This window comes from Manis javanica, chromosome 4 (genome assembly GCF_040802235.1).
Source record: "Manis javanica isolate MJ-LG chromosome 4, MJ_LKY, whole genome shotgun sequence".
Taxonomy (NCBI): Eukaryota; Metazoa; Chordata; class Mammalia; order Pholidota; family Manidae; genus Manis; species Manis javanica.
The window spans coordinates 31,680,865-31,692,932 of NC_133159.1; the positions used below are offsets into that span (position 1 = coordinate 31,680,865).

The 12,068-nt window shown below is 38.8% G+C and overlaps 1 protein-coding gene across 1 annotated transcript in view; it reads right to left on the reverse strand.

The window, feature by feature from the left end:
- SCMH1 (Scm polycomb group protein homolog 1) overlaps positions 1 to 12,068 on the reverse strand; it is a 220,165-nt gene that overhangs the window by 91,389 nt on the left and 116,708 nt on the right.

Consider the following 12,068-nt stretch of genomic DNA (forward strand, 5'->3'; position numbering starts at 1 on the left):
TCTCACTCTTATAATTAAGTGAATAATGGCTTTAGATGATGAATAGAAATGGAATCAGAAAATATAGCAGCATTTACTTCACTTAACAAGTATTACTGAATAACCACTAAGTGCCAAGTGCTGGGGATATAAAGATGAAGTTTAATAAATTAGTTTCATTTAAGCATGCCAGGTAGAAATGAATCTAACTTCCTAGACATGGCAGAAAGAATTTTAGCTCTCTCATGAATGCTTATATTGAAAAACTAGCATTATTTTACACATTGCAGAGGTAATGGTTTGTTAAATAAATAAAATAATTGTGCCAGGTACTAAAGTCTTAATGTTAAGAACTCACATGTTGGCTTCTTTATTCAAAGAACATGCTCCCCCAATCTTCTCATCCTTTTCACCGCAGTGTCCTTGCCTCAATCCTTCCTCTTACCTTGAGTATTCTGACAGCTTGTTGACTGACATCTTGGCCTCCAGCTTCTGGAAGCCATTCATCCTTCATACTACCAGAATAGTTCTTCTAAAACACAAATCTTACCTGTAACTTTACTAATTAAAGCCCATTCAATGGCCCTCCCCTCATTGCTCTTAGGATAAAGACCCAGATCCTTAAAAGGGTCTCTGAAGGAAGCTGTGCATTTCTATGCATTCCTCTCCAGCCTTCTCTCTTTCTACTCCTCTTCCTACACTCTACAATCTAGCCATTCAAACATTTTCAAGTTTCTCAACCACATTTTTTACCTCATTCTTCAGGTTTCAGCTTAGATGTCACTTCACTTGAAGCCCTCCCTGACCTTCAACTTCCAATCTGCCAAGGTTAGGGGCCCTTTTACACTTTATTACTCCAAAGCTGTAATTCTCTACTAGTCCCTAAATTTACAAAACTGTAAACTCTAAAGATAGAATTCCCATCAGTTGATCCAGTGATCTACTTAACTGTGACCTGATAGTTTAAATTTGAATGAATGGACGGATGGCTGAAGAAAATCAGCCCATCAGTTGATCTACATGCTGTGAACTACGGGTTAGACTTAGTTGCGCTATTTTTTCCTCTACCCTGGTTTTGCCCTGTGCAGTAAGGGACTGCAATTTAATCAACCCTCTTTGTGACCCAGAATCCTAAAATGATTATAGTATAGCTTCCTATGTAGTTTTACAACTGAAAGAGACCAACCATAAAGTATGGGAAACATTCTTTAAATATTTCACAGAAAAAAAGGGACACTTGGAAAGTTTTGTTAAGTATCAAATTATTACTCTCCTGACCAGAGTAATACTCCTGCACCGCAACCACAGCATTAAGTCATATTTTGAAGTTTTCGCTTTCTATGATGCCACAAGTAGAAAGGGTAGGCTGAAGGGGTAAAAGAGGCCTGGCTATTTACTCCAACAGTTGTGCTTAAGGGCAGACCTCTGTTGGACTCCCATGTTTATATCAATAGAGAGCAGCCAGACCCAGTTTACACCACAGTAAATCACAAGAGACTGATGTGTAATCCAGAATGATAATATATTAATTTATAATGAAAATATAAATATTAGGTAACTTGGATCTTATGTTCTTTTCCTGTTGTAAAATCACAAAGGAAGCTAAACTATAATCTGAAGCTGGTTTAACCAGCCTAAAATCAGAGGGGAGTTAAGTGGATTATTATGATGCTGAAGGTCTAATTAGCAGTACAGTCATGCCAGGTGGATGGAACTCTTCATTTGGTTTTTAAAATTTAAAAAGTAAAGCTTTCCTCTGTTCCAGTTTTAAGTCACACACAAAAAGTGATGAGCTAATAAAAAAAATTTCTGCCTTTTATAACCAAGCACCCTGGATTGTTGCAAGCTTGGTATTTGTTGCCCATCAGAGTTGGCTTGGCCCCAGGAGTTTAGGTGCTAAAAGGATACTATTGATTTAGCAGAGGAGAAATATCTAGTGTGCAGGAGTCCCCTTAGAGAGGCAGAGCTTATGTGGGTGGAGGACAGAGCTAAGTGGTATGTAAGCTAATGGATCTGGAATCAGGTGGGATATAGTCACAAGAGTCATTTGTACCTGTCCCCAAGATCAGGAACTTATACAATATTACAAGGATGGAATGGCTCTTAAGGATCATCTAGTTCAATATTTTCCATTAGGAATGATTTGCTCAATGACATAAAACAAGTTTGTGGCTCATCTGGGCCTAGACCCCAGTTCAATTCTTTGATAATATGCTATATTGCTTCTTTCCTATTTCATATCAGGATCTGGGAACCAAAATCCAGGGTCTCAAATGAAGCTTTGAAAAGAGCCCAAAGAATGGGGAGAGTATAGGGTAGTGGTGTGTGAAGACAATATGGTTCAAAGGGATGGCCCTGACAGCTGCTCCTGTTACAAGATTTCCATGACTTCTCCCTCTAGACTCAGGTATCAACAGAACCAAGTTGCTTAATCCTCTGAAGTTCATTTTTCTCATAAATACCAGGTATCTGAAAATAATTATACCTAGTTCAGAGTTACCAGGAAGACAAAATGAAATAGCATAAAAGAACATTAAATGAATAATGGTATTTTTCGTATTTCTTTCAAGAGACAATCTTATATTACTTTGAATTTTTTAACATTTGTATACTAATGCCCAAAAGATAGGAAAGAAGGAAGAATAATATGATTAGAAAGAGAACAGGATTACACAGAGAACATCTTGTTTTGTGAAATGAATTGAGTAACCACATTTTTTCCACATTGTATCACTTGCAATTTAGCCAGGACACTGAGATGGCTCAAGTTCTGCTATTACTGAAAGCTACATCATAGAACCTACTGAGGGGAGGAGGGAGTTGGAAGAAACCATCTGGTTGATTGAATAGTGACCCAAGGACCTGGCCTGCAAATGCCAACTAGAAAAAGGTCTCTACCTTCTGAACCTGGTCCTTTGGATCAACTTCTGTTAAAAATCTTAATGCTTCCAGAGACACCCAGGAGAGGAGAGAACAGACAGCAAACACTTCTGGAAGCATCAACCACACAGTGAGTCATATTTCTTATCATGATGGTGTGTAAGCAGAAAGGAATGCATGTCCAGCAATGCCTGGACACAGACTCTCAGCTCTTCTGGTTCTTGAGAACAGCCTAACTGTTCTGAGAGATTTACCAATCAAAATAAGAGTTCTTTAGGCAAACAAGAAAGTGAGGAAATCAGCCTAACTGAATATAGCCTGGAGCACCTGCTTTAGTCTCAAGTAAACAAAAAACAAAAACAGCTCCACTACCACTTTCAGTGCACTTCTCTTCCTGCTGCTTCCACAGAGGTATTGCATCACAGGGCTTGCAGAGGGCTGGCAGTGGAGTTCTCTGTCATACCTGCCCTAGGGCACTTGTTCTTGAAGCACATAGAGGAATGGCACTTTCCTGAGGGAACAAGTGTCTCACTCCTCCTGCCCCTCATCTCAAGTTCTCTCCATCTCAGTGCTACCAACATAATCCAAGCAACCCTCCTCTCTTCCTTGTCCATAGTTACCACAGCACAACCCATTCTCCACAGAGCAGCCCAAGTGATTTTTTAACCAACAGCTTTACTGACATATAAATAACGGCCTTAAAATTCACCCCTTTAAAGAGTACAATTCACTGTTTTTTAGTAGATTCACAGAGTTGTGCAAACATCATCCCATCTTACCCAAAAGACCTCACACCAAATAACAGACATTCCCCAGGCCCCTGAGTCTCCCAGCCTCTGGCCAGGCATTAACATACTTTGGTCTCTATGTTTTTGCTTATTCTGGATAATTCATAGAAACGCAATCAAACAATGTGGTCTTTTATGACAGGCTTTTTTCACTTAGCATGTTTTTAAGCTACATTTACAATGTGGCATATATTAGTACTCATTCTTTTTTGTTGCCGAATAATATCTCATATGGATATACCACATTTTATTTATCTATTTATCAGATAATGAACATCAGGGCAAATTTAACTTTTTGCCCTGAACTTTTTGCTGCCATGAACATTCATGATATGTTTTTTTTTGGTATCATTAATCTACAATTACATGAAGAATATTATGTTTACTAGGCTCCCCCCTTTACCAAGTCCCCCCCACATACGCCTTCACAGTCACTGTTCATCAGCATAGTAAGATGCAGTAAAATCACTACTTGTCTTCTCTGTGTTGTACAGCCCTCCCTGTGCCCCCCACACACTATACATGCTAATCGTAATGCCCCCTTTCTTTTTCCCTGCCCTTGTCCCTCCCTTCCCACCCATCCTCCCCAGTCCTTTTCCCTTTGGTAACTCTTAGTCCATTCTTGGGTTCTGTGATTCTGCTGCTGTTTTGTTCCTTCAGTTTTCCTTTGTTCTTATACTCCACATATGAGTGAAATCATTTGGTACTTGTCTTTCTCCACCTGGCTTATTTCACTGAGCATAATACCCTCTACCTCCATCCATGTTGTTGCAAATGGTAGGATCTGTTTTTTTCTTATGGCTGAGTAATATTCCATTGTGTATAGGTACCACATCTTCTTTGTCCATTCATCTATTGATGGACATTTAGGTTGCTTCTATATCTTGGCTATTGTAAATAGTGCAGCGATAAACATAGGGGTGCATCTGTCTTTCTCAAACTGGGGTGCTGCATTCTTAGGGTAAATTCCTAGAAGTGGAATTCCTGGGTCAAATGGTATTTCTATTTTGGGCATTTTGAGGAACCTCTATACTGCTTTCCACAATGGCTGAACTAATTTACATTCCCACCAGCAGTGTAGGAGGGATCCCTTTCTCGACAACCTCGACAACATTTGTTGTTGATTGTCTTTTCAATGATGGCAATCCTTACTGGTGTGAGGTGATATCTCATTGTGGTTTTAATTTGCATTTCTCTGATGACAAGCGATGTGGAGCATCTTTTCATGTGTCTATTTGCCATCTGAATTTCTTCTTTGGAGAACTCTTTTGAGCTCCTCTGCCCATTTTTTAATCGGATTATTTGCTTTTTGTTTGTTGAGGTGTGTGAGCTCTTTATATATTTTGGATGTCAGCCCTTTATCGGATCTGTCATTTATGAATATATTCTCCCATACTGTAGGATATCTTTTTGTTCTATTGATGGTGTCCTTTGCTGTACAGAAGCTTTTTAGCTTGATATAGTCCCACTTGTTCATTTTTGCTTTGTTTCCCTTGCCCGGGGAGATATGTTCATGAAGAAGTCACTCATGTTTATGTCCATGAGATTTTTGCCTATGTTTTTTTCTAAGAGTTTATGGTTTCATGACTTACATTCAGGTCTTTGATTCATTTCAAATTTACTTTTGTGTGTGGGGTTAGACAGTGATCCAGTTTCATTCTCTTATATGTAGCTGTCCAGTTTTGCCAGCACCATCTGTTGAAGAGACTGTCATTTTCCCATTGTATGTCCATGGCTCCTTTATTGTATATTAATTGGCCATGTATGTTTGGGTTAATGTTTGGAGTCTCTATTCTGTTCCACTGGTCTGTGGCTCTGTTCTTGTGCCAATACCAAATTGTCTTGATTACTGTGGCTTTGTAGTAGAGCTTGAAGTTGGGGAGCGAGATCCCCCCCCACTTTATTCTTCCTTCTCAGGATTGCTTTGGCTATTTGGGGTCTTTGGTGGTTCCATATGAATTTTTGAACTATTTGTTCCAGTTCATTGAAGAATGCTGTTGGTAATTTGATATGGATTGCATCGAATCTGTATATTGCTTTGGGCAGGATGGCCATTTTGACAATATTAATTCTTCCTAGCCAGGAGCATGGGATGAGTTTCCATTTGTTAGTGTCCTCTTTAATTTCTCTTAAGAGTGTCTTATAGTTTTCAGGGTATAGGTCTTTCACTTCCTTGGTTAGGTTTATTCCAAGGTATTTTATTCTTTTTGATGCATTGGTGAATGGAATTGTTTTCATGATTTCTCCTTCTATTAGTTCATTGTTGGTGTATAGAAAAACCACAGATTTCTGTGTGTTAATTTTGTATTCTGCAACTTTGCTGAATTCTGATATTAGTTCTAGTAGTTTTAGAGTGGAGTCTTTAGGGTTTTTTATGTACAATATCATGCCATCTGCAAATAGTGACAGTTTGACGACTTCTTTACCAGTCTGGATTCCTTGTATTTCTTTGTTTTGTCTAATTGCCATGGCTAGGACCTCCTGTACTATTTTGAATAACAGTAGAGAGAGTGGGCATCGCTGTCTTGTTCCTGATCTCAGAGGAAAAGCTTTCACCTCTTGCTGTTCAGTATGATGTTGGCTGTGGGTTTATCATATATGGCCTTTATTATGTTGAGGTACTTGCCCTCTATGCCCATTTTGTTGAGAGTTTTTATCATGAATGCATGTTGAATTTTGTCGAATCCTTTTTCAGCATCTATGGAGATGATCATGTGGTTTTTGTCCTTCTTTTTGTTTATGTGGTGGATGATGTTGATGGATTTTCAAATGTACCATCCTTGCATCCCTGGGATGAATCCCACTTGGTCATGGTGTATGATCCTTTTGATGTATTTTTGAATTTAGTTTGGTAATATTTTGTTGAGTATTTTTGCATCTATGTTCATCAAGGATATTGGTCTGTAGTCTTCTTTTTTGGTGGAGTCTTTGCCTGGTTTTGGTATTAGGGTGATGTTGGCTTCATAGAATGAGTTTGGGAGTATTCCCTCTTCTTCTATCTTTAGGAAAACTTTAAGGAGAATGGGTATTATGTCTTTCTGTATGTCTGATAAAATTCCGAAGGAAATCCATCTGGGCAGGGGGTTTTGTTCTTGGGTAGTTTTTGATTACCGCTTCAGTTTCATCGCTGGTAATTGGTCTGTTTAGATTTTCTGTTTCTTTCTGGGTCAGTCTTGGAAGGTTGTATTTTTCTAGGAAGTTGTCCATTTCTTGTAGGTCTTCCAGCTTGTTAGCATATAGGTTTTCATAGTATTCTCTAAGAATTCTTTGTATTTCTGTGGGGTCTGTCATGATTTTTCCTTTCTTGTTTCTGATTCTGTTGATGTGTGTTGATTCTCTTTTTCTCTTAATAAGTCTGGGTAGAGGCTTATCTATTTTGTTTATTTTCTCAAAGAACCAGCTCTTGGTTTCATTGATTTTTTTCTATTGTTTTATTCTTATCAATTTTATTTATTTCTTCTCTGATCTTTATTATGTCCCTCCATCTGCTGACCTTAGGCCTCATTTGTTCTTCTTTTTCCAATTTCGATAATTGTGACATTAAACTATTCATTTGGAATTGTTCTTCCTTCTTTAAATATACCTAGATTGCTATATACTTTCCTCTTAAGACTGCTTTTGCTGTGTCCCATAGAAGTTGGGGCTTTGTGTTGTTATTTGTTTCCATATATTGCTGGATCTCCATTTTAATTTGGTCATTGATCCATTGATTATTTAGGAGCATGTTGTCAAGCCTCCATGTGTTTGTGGGCCTTTTTGCTTTCTTTGTACAATTTATTTCTAGTTTTATACCTTTGTGGTCTGAAAAGTTGGTTGGTAGGATTTCAGTCTTTTTGAATTTACTGAGGCTCTTTTTGTGGCCTAGTATGTGGTCTATTCTGGAGAATGTTCCATGTGCACTTGAGAAGAATGTGTATCCTGTTGCTTTTAGATGTAGCGTTCTATAGATGTCTATTAGGTCCATCTATTCTAGTGTGTTGTTCAGTGCCTCTGTGTCCTTACTCATTTTCTGTCTGGTGGATCTGTTCTTTGGAGTGAGTGGTGTGTTAAAGTCTCCCAAATGAATGCATTGCATTCTATTTCCTCCTTTAATTCTGTCAGTATTTGTTTCACATATATTGGTGTTCCTGTATTGGGTGCATATATGTTTATAATGGTATATCCTCTTGTTGGACTGAGCGCTTTATCATTATGTAATGTCCTTCTTTATCTCTTGTTACTTTCTTTGTTTTGAAGTCTATTTTGTCTGATACTAGTATTGCAACACCTGCTTTTTTCTCCCTATTGTTTGCATGAAATATCTTTTTCAATCCCTTGACTTTTAATCTGTGCATGTCTTTGGGTTTGAGGTGAGTCTCTTGTAAGCAGCATATAGATGGGTCTTGCTTTTTTATCTATTCTATTACTTTGTGTCTTTTGATTGGTGCATTCAGTCCATTTACATTTAGGGTGATTATTGAAAGATATGTACTTATTGCCATTGCAGGCTTTAGATTTGTGGTTACCAAAGGTTCAAGGTTAGCTTCTTTACTACCTTACTGTCTAACTTAACTCACTTATTGAGCTATTATAAACGCAGCCTGATGATTATTTCTCTCCCTTCTTATTCCTCCTTCCCCATTCTTCATATGTTGGGTGTTTTGTTCTGTGCTCTTTTTAGGAGTGCTCCCATCTAGAGCAGTCCCTCTAAAATACCCTGTAGAGGTGGTTCGTGCGAGGCAAATTCCCTCAACTTTTGCTTGTCTGGGAATTGTTTAATCCCTCCTTGATATTTAAATGATAATCATGCTGGATACAGTATCCTTGGTTTAAGGCCCTTCTGTTTCATTGCATTAAATATATCATGCCATTCTCTTCTGGCCTGTAAGGTTTCTGTTGAGAAGTCTGATGATAGCCTGATGGGTTTTCCTTTGTAGGTGACCTTTTTTTTTTCTCTCTGGCTGCCTTTAATACTCTGTCCTTGTCTTTGATCTTTGCCATTTTAATTATTACGTGTCTTGGTGTTGTCCTCTTTGGGTTGTTTCTGTTGGGAGTTCTGTGTACTTCTGTAGTCTGAGCAACTATTTCCTCCCCCAATTTGGGGAAGTTCTCAGCAATTATTTCTTCAAAGACACTTTCTATCCCTTTTTCTCTCTTTTCTTCTTCTGGTACCCCTATAATGCAGATATTGTTCCTTTTGGATTGGTCACACAGTTCTCTTAATATTGTTTCATTCCTGGAGATCCTTTTATCTCTCTCTGCGTCAGCTTCCATGCGTTCCTGTTCTCTGGTTTCTATTCCATTAATGGCCTCTTGCATCTTATCCATTCTGCTTATAAATGTTTCCAGAGATTGTTTCACTTCTGTAATCTCCCTCTGGACGTCATCCCTTAGCTCTTATATATTTCTCTGCATCTCCGTCAGCATGTTTATGATTTTTATTTTGAATCATTTTTCAGGAAGACTGGTTAGGTCTATCTCCTTCTCAGGTGTTGACTCTGTGATTTTTGTCTGTCTCAGATTTTGCCTTTTCATGGTGATAGAGATAGTTTGTGGAGCTGGGGCGAGTGAAGGGTGGGAGAATGTCCCTCCTTCTTGGTTTGGGCCTTCCTCTGCTGGGAGAACAGCGACCTCTAGCAGCTTGTGCTGGGCAGCTGCGCACAGACTGGGCCTCTAATTCTTGCCCAGCTGCTATGGAGTTTAGCTCTGCAGTTGCTGTGGGGGCTGCTGCTCCAATATGGTGGAGCCGTGTTGGAGGGGAAACGGCCGGGAGGGTGTTTATCTCCATGAGGGGCCTTCGAGCTGCCCTGCTGTACAGGGGGTTAGGGTGCCCAGAGTTCCCCGGGATTCCCAGCTGCTGGGGCAAGTGTCCAAGGATGCTTCCGTCCAGCTGTAGGGTCCCAGTCCCTTTAAGACTTTCAAAAAGCACTTGCTTTTCTTTGTCCCCGGGGCGCCAGCTGCAGGGACCCATTCACAGGTCTTACTGTCCTGTTTCCCTAGTTTCCAGCACCCCACGTACACACTGTGTCTGCTCTCTGGTGCGGATGGCTAGGGCTGGGTGTTTAGCAGTCCTGGGCTCCCTCTCCCTCCCCGCTCCGACTCCTTTCCTCCTGCCCGGAGCTGGGGTGGGGGGCACTCGGGTCCCAGCAGGCCAGGGCTTGTATCTTTCCCCCTTCACGAGGCATGCTGGGTTCTCAAAGGTGTGGATGTAGTCTGGCTGTTGTCCTGCGTCTTATGGTCTCTCTTTTAGTGAGAGTTGTATTTGTTGTATTTTCAAAAATATATGTGGTTTTGGGAGATTTGCACTGCTCTACTCACACCACCATCTTGGCTCTGCCCTGCATGATGTTTTTGTGTGGACATTTGTTTTCTATTCTCTTGGGTACATACCCATGAGTGGAATTGCTATGAGGGCAGCAATGTTTTTCATTTTTGTAATTATTCTATACCCAGCATGGCTCACAATTAGGCTCAAAGGCTTAGAAGAGAGACCCACAGAAAATAGGAAGGGTAATTTTTCTATTCCCTCAGATTCACTAGTACTTTTAGACTTAAAGGGACTGGGTCAAAGGTAACTCTATGTTAACATTTTGGGACACTTCCAAACTGTTTCTGAAGTGGCTGCAGCACTTTACAATCTCATTAGCAATGTATGAGTTTCAATTCCTTTGCATTCTTGCCACCAGCTTGCTATTGTCTTTTGGTTATACACATACCCATGGGTGGGATGTGGCATCTCACTGTAGCTTTGATTTGTATTTCTCTAATGACTAATAATGTTTGAGCATCTTTTTAAGTGCTTATTGGCCTTTTGTACATCTTCTTTGGAGAAAAGTCTATTTAAACCCTTTGCCCATTTTTAACTGGGTTATTTGTCTTTTTATTGTTGAGTTATAAGGTTTCTTTTGTATTCTGGATACAATTGCAAGTGACTTTTTTTCAAAGTAAATCAGATTTTGTTACTTCCCTATACACTACTCTCTAATGATCGCCTACTATGTTTAGAATAAAATCCAAATTCTTACTTTGGGGCTTATAAGGTCCTACATGATTCTGCCAGTTTCCCCCTCACGTGGTGCACTGTAGTTAGAGCAGCCTTATTCCTGCCCTTGAAATACATTATGCTCATTCACTGTTAAGTAAGGTACCATTGTATGTATTCCCATATGCCTGGTTATCAGACAAATTATCCTGAGAAGAAATTTTATCTATAGAAGCTCCCCCTCTACAAAGAGGAATAAAGAAACTTTTGGGGACATCAGACATGTTCACTATCTTGACTGGCAGTAATGATTTTATGGGTGTATACATGTGCCACAACTTTTCAAATAGTATACTTTAAGTATATGACATTTATTTTACTTGAATTATACTTCAATAAAGCTGCTAAACTCCTTTCACAATTACACCTTTATTGTCCTTATCTTCTCATACTTTATTTCCCTAGGAGAAATTGTCTGTTTGAAATCACCTTGTTTATTTCTTAATTTAAATGTTTCCTATTTCATTCCACTAGACTGAAAGTGCCATGAGGGCAGCAATGTTTTTCATCTTTGTAATTATTCTATACTCAGCATGGCTCACAATTAGGCTCAAAGGTTTAGAAGAGAGAACCACAGAAAATAGGAAGGGTAATTTTTCTATTCCCTCAGATTCACTAGTACTTTTAGACTTAAGGGGAATGAGATTTTTATTAAGAGCAGCTTTCTCAAACTCAATTGTGGATATCTCCAAGATCATTTTAAGAAATATAATTTACTGCTCAATTACTCTGTGGTCCTTCTAGTACTTTATATATATTCCCCCTTTGGTAGTGGTTATTTTTATAATAATAGTATTATAATAATGATAGCATAGCACATTATACTATGTAATACATGGTGATTTTGATTAATATATAGTATATAATAACTATAAAATCAGCAGTAATACAATAAAAATACTTGTTTTGCACTTGCTATTCGCTAGACATTATGTAAGTATTTTACCCATGTAATCTCATTTATTCCTCATATTAACTTTATGAATTAGGTATTCTTTCACAGAGGAATTTGAAGTTTAGAGAGGTGATTAACTACTCAAGTCACACAGCTGGAAACTCAAACCAAAGCTATCTTACTTCAAAGCCCATGCTTTTCCCATTCTGCTATAATGCTTCTCACATATTTTTATAATATAATGTTACTCCAGCTTGAGTTTAAAGCCCCTACTACCTGAGTAAGGTGTGCCCTTGAGAATGACACTAAGTTCTGAAATAGGTTAGGAACAAATGTAGGGGAAATGGGAAGCTAGTTGACTGAGACTAAACCAGGATATTTTGAGCAAGGAATTTTTACTTTATTGCAAATTCCATGTCTAGCTTCATTTGACACTTAATTCTTATGGTTTCTGACTACTCTAGGGTACCCTTGGTTTTTATCTAAGTTACTGGCCCTTGCTCTT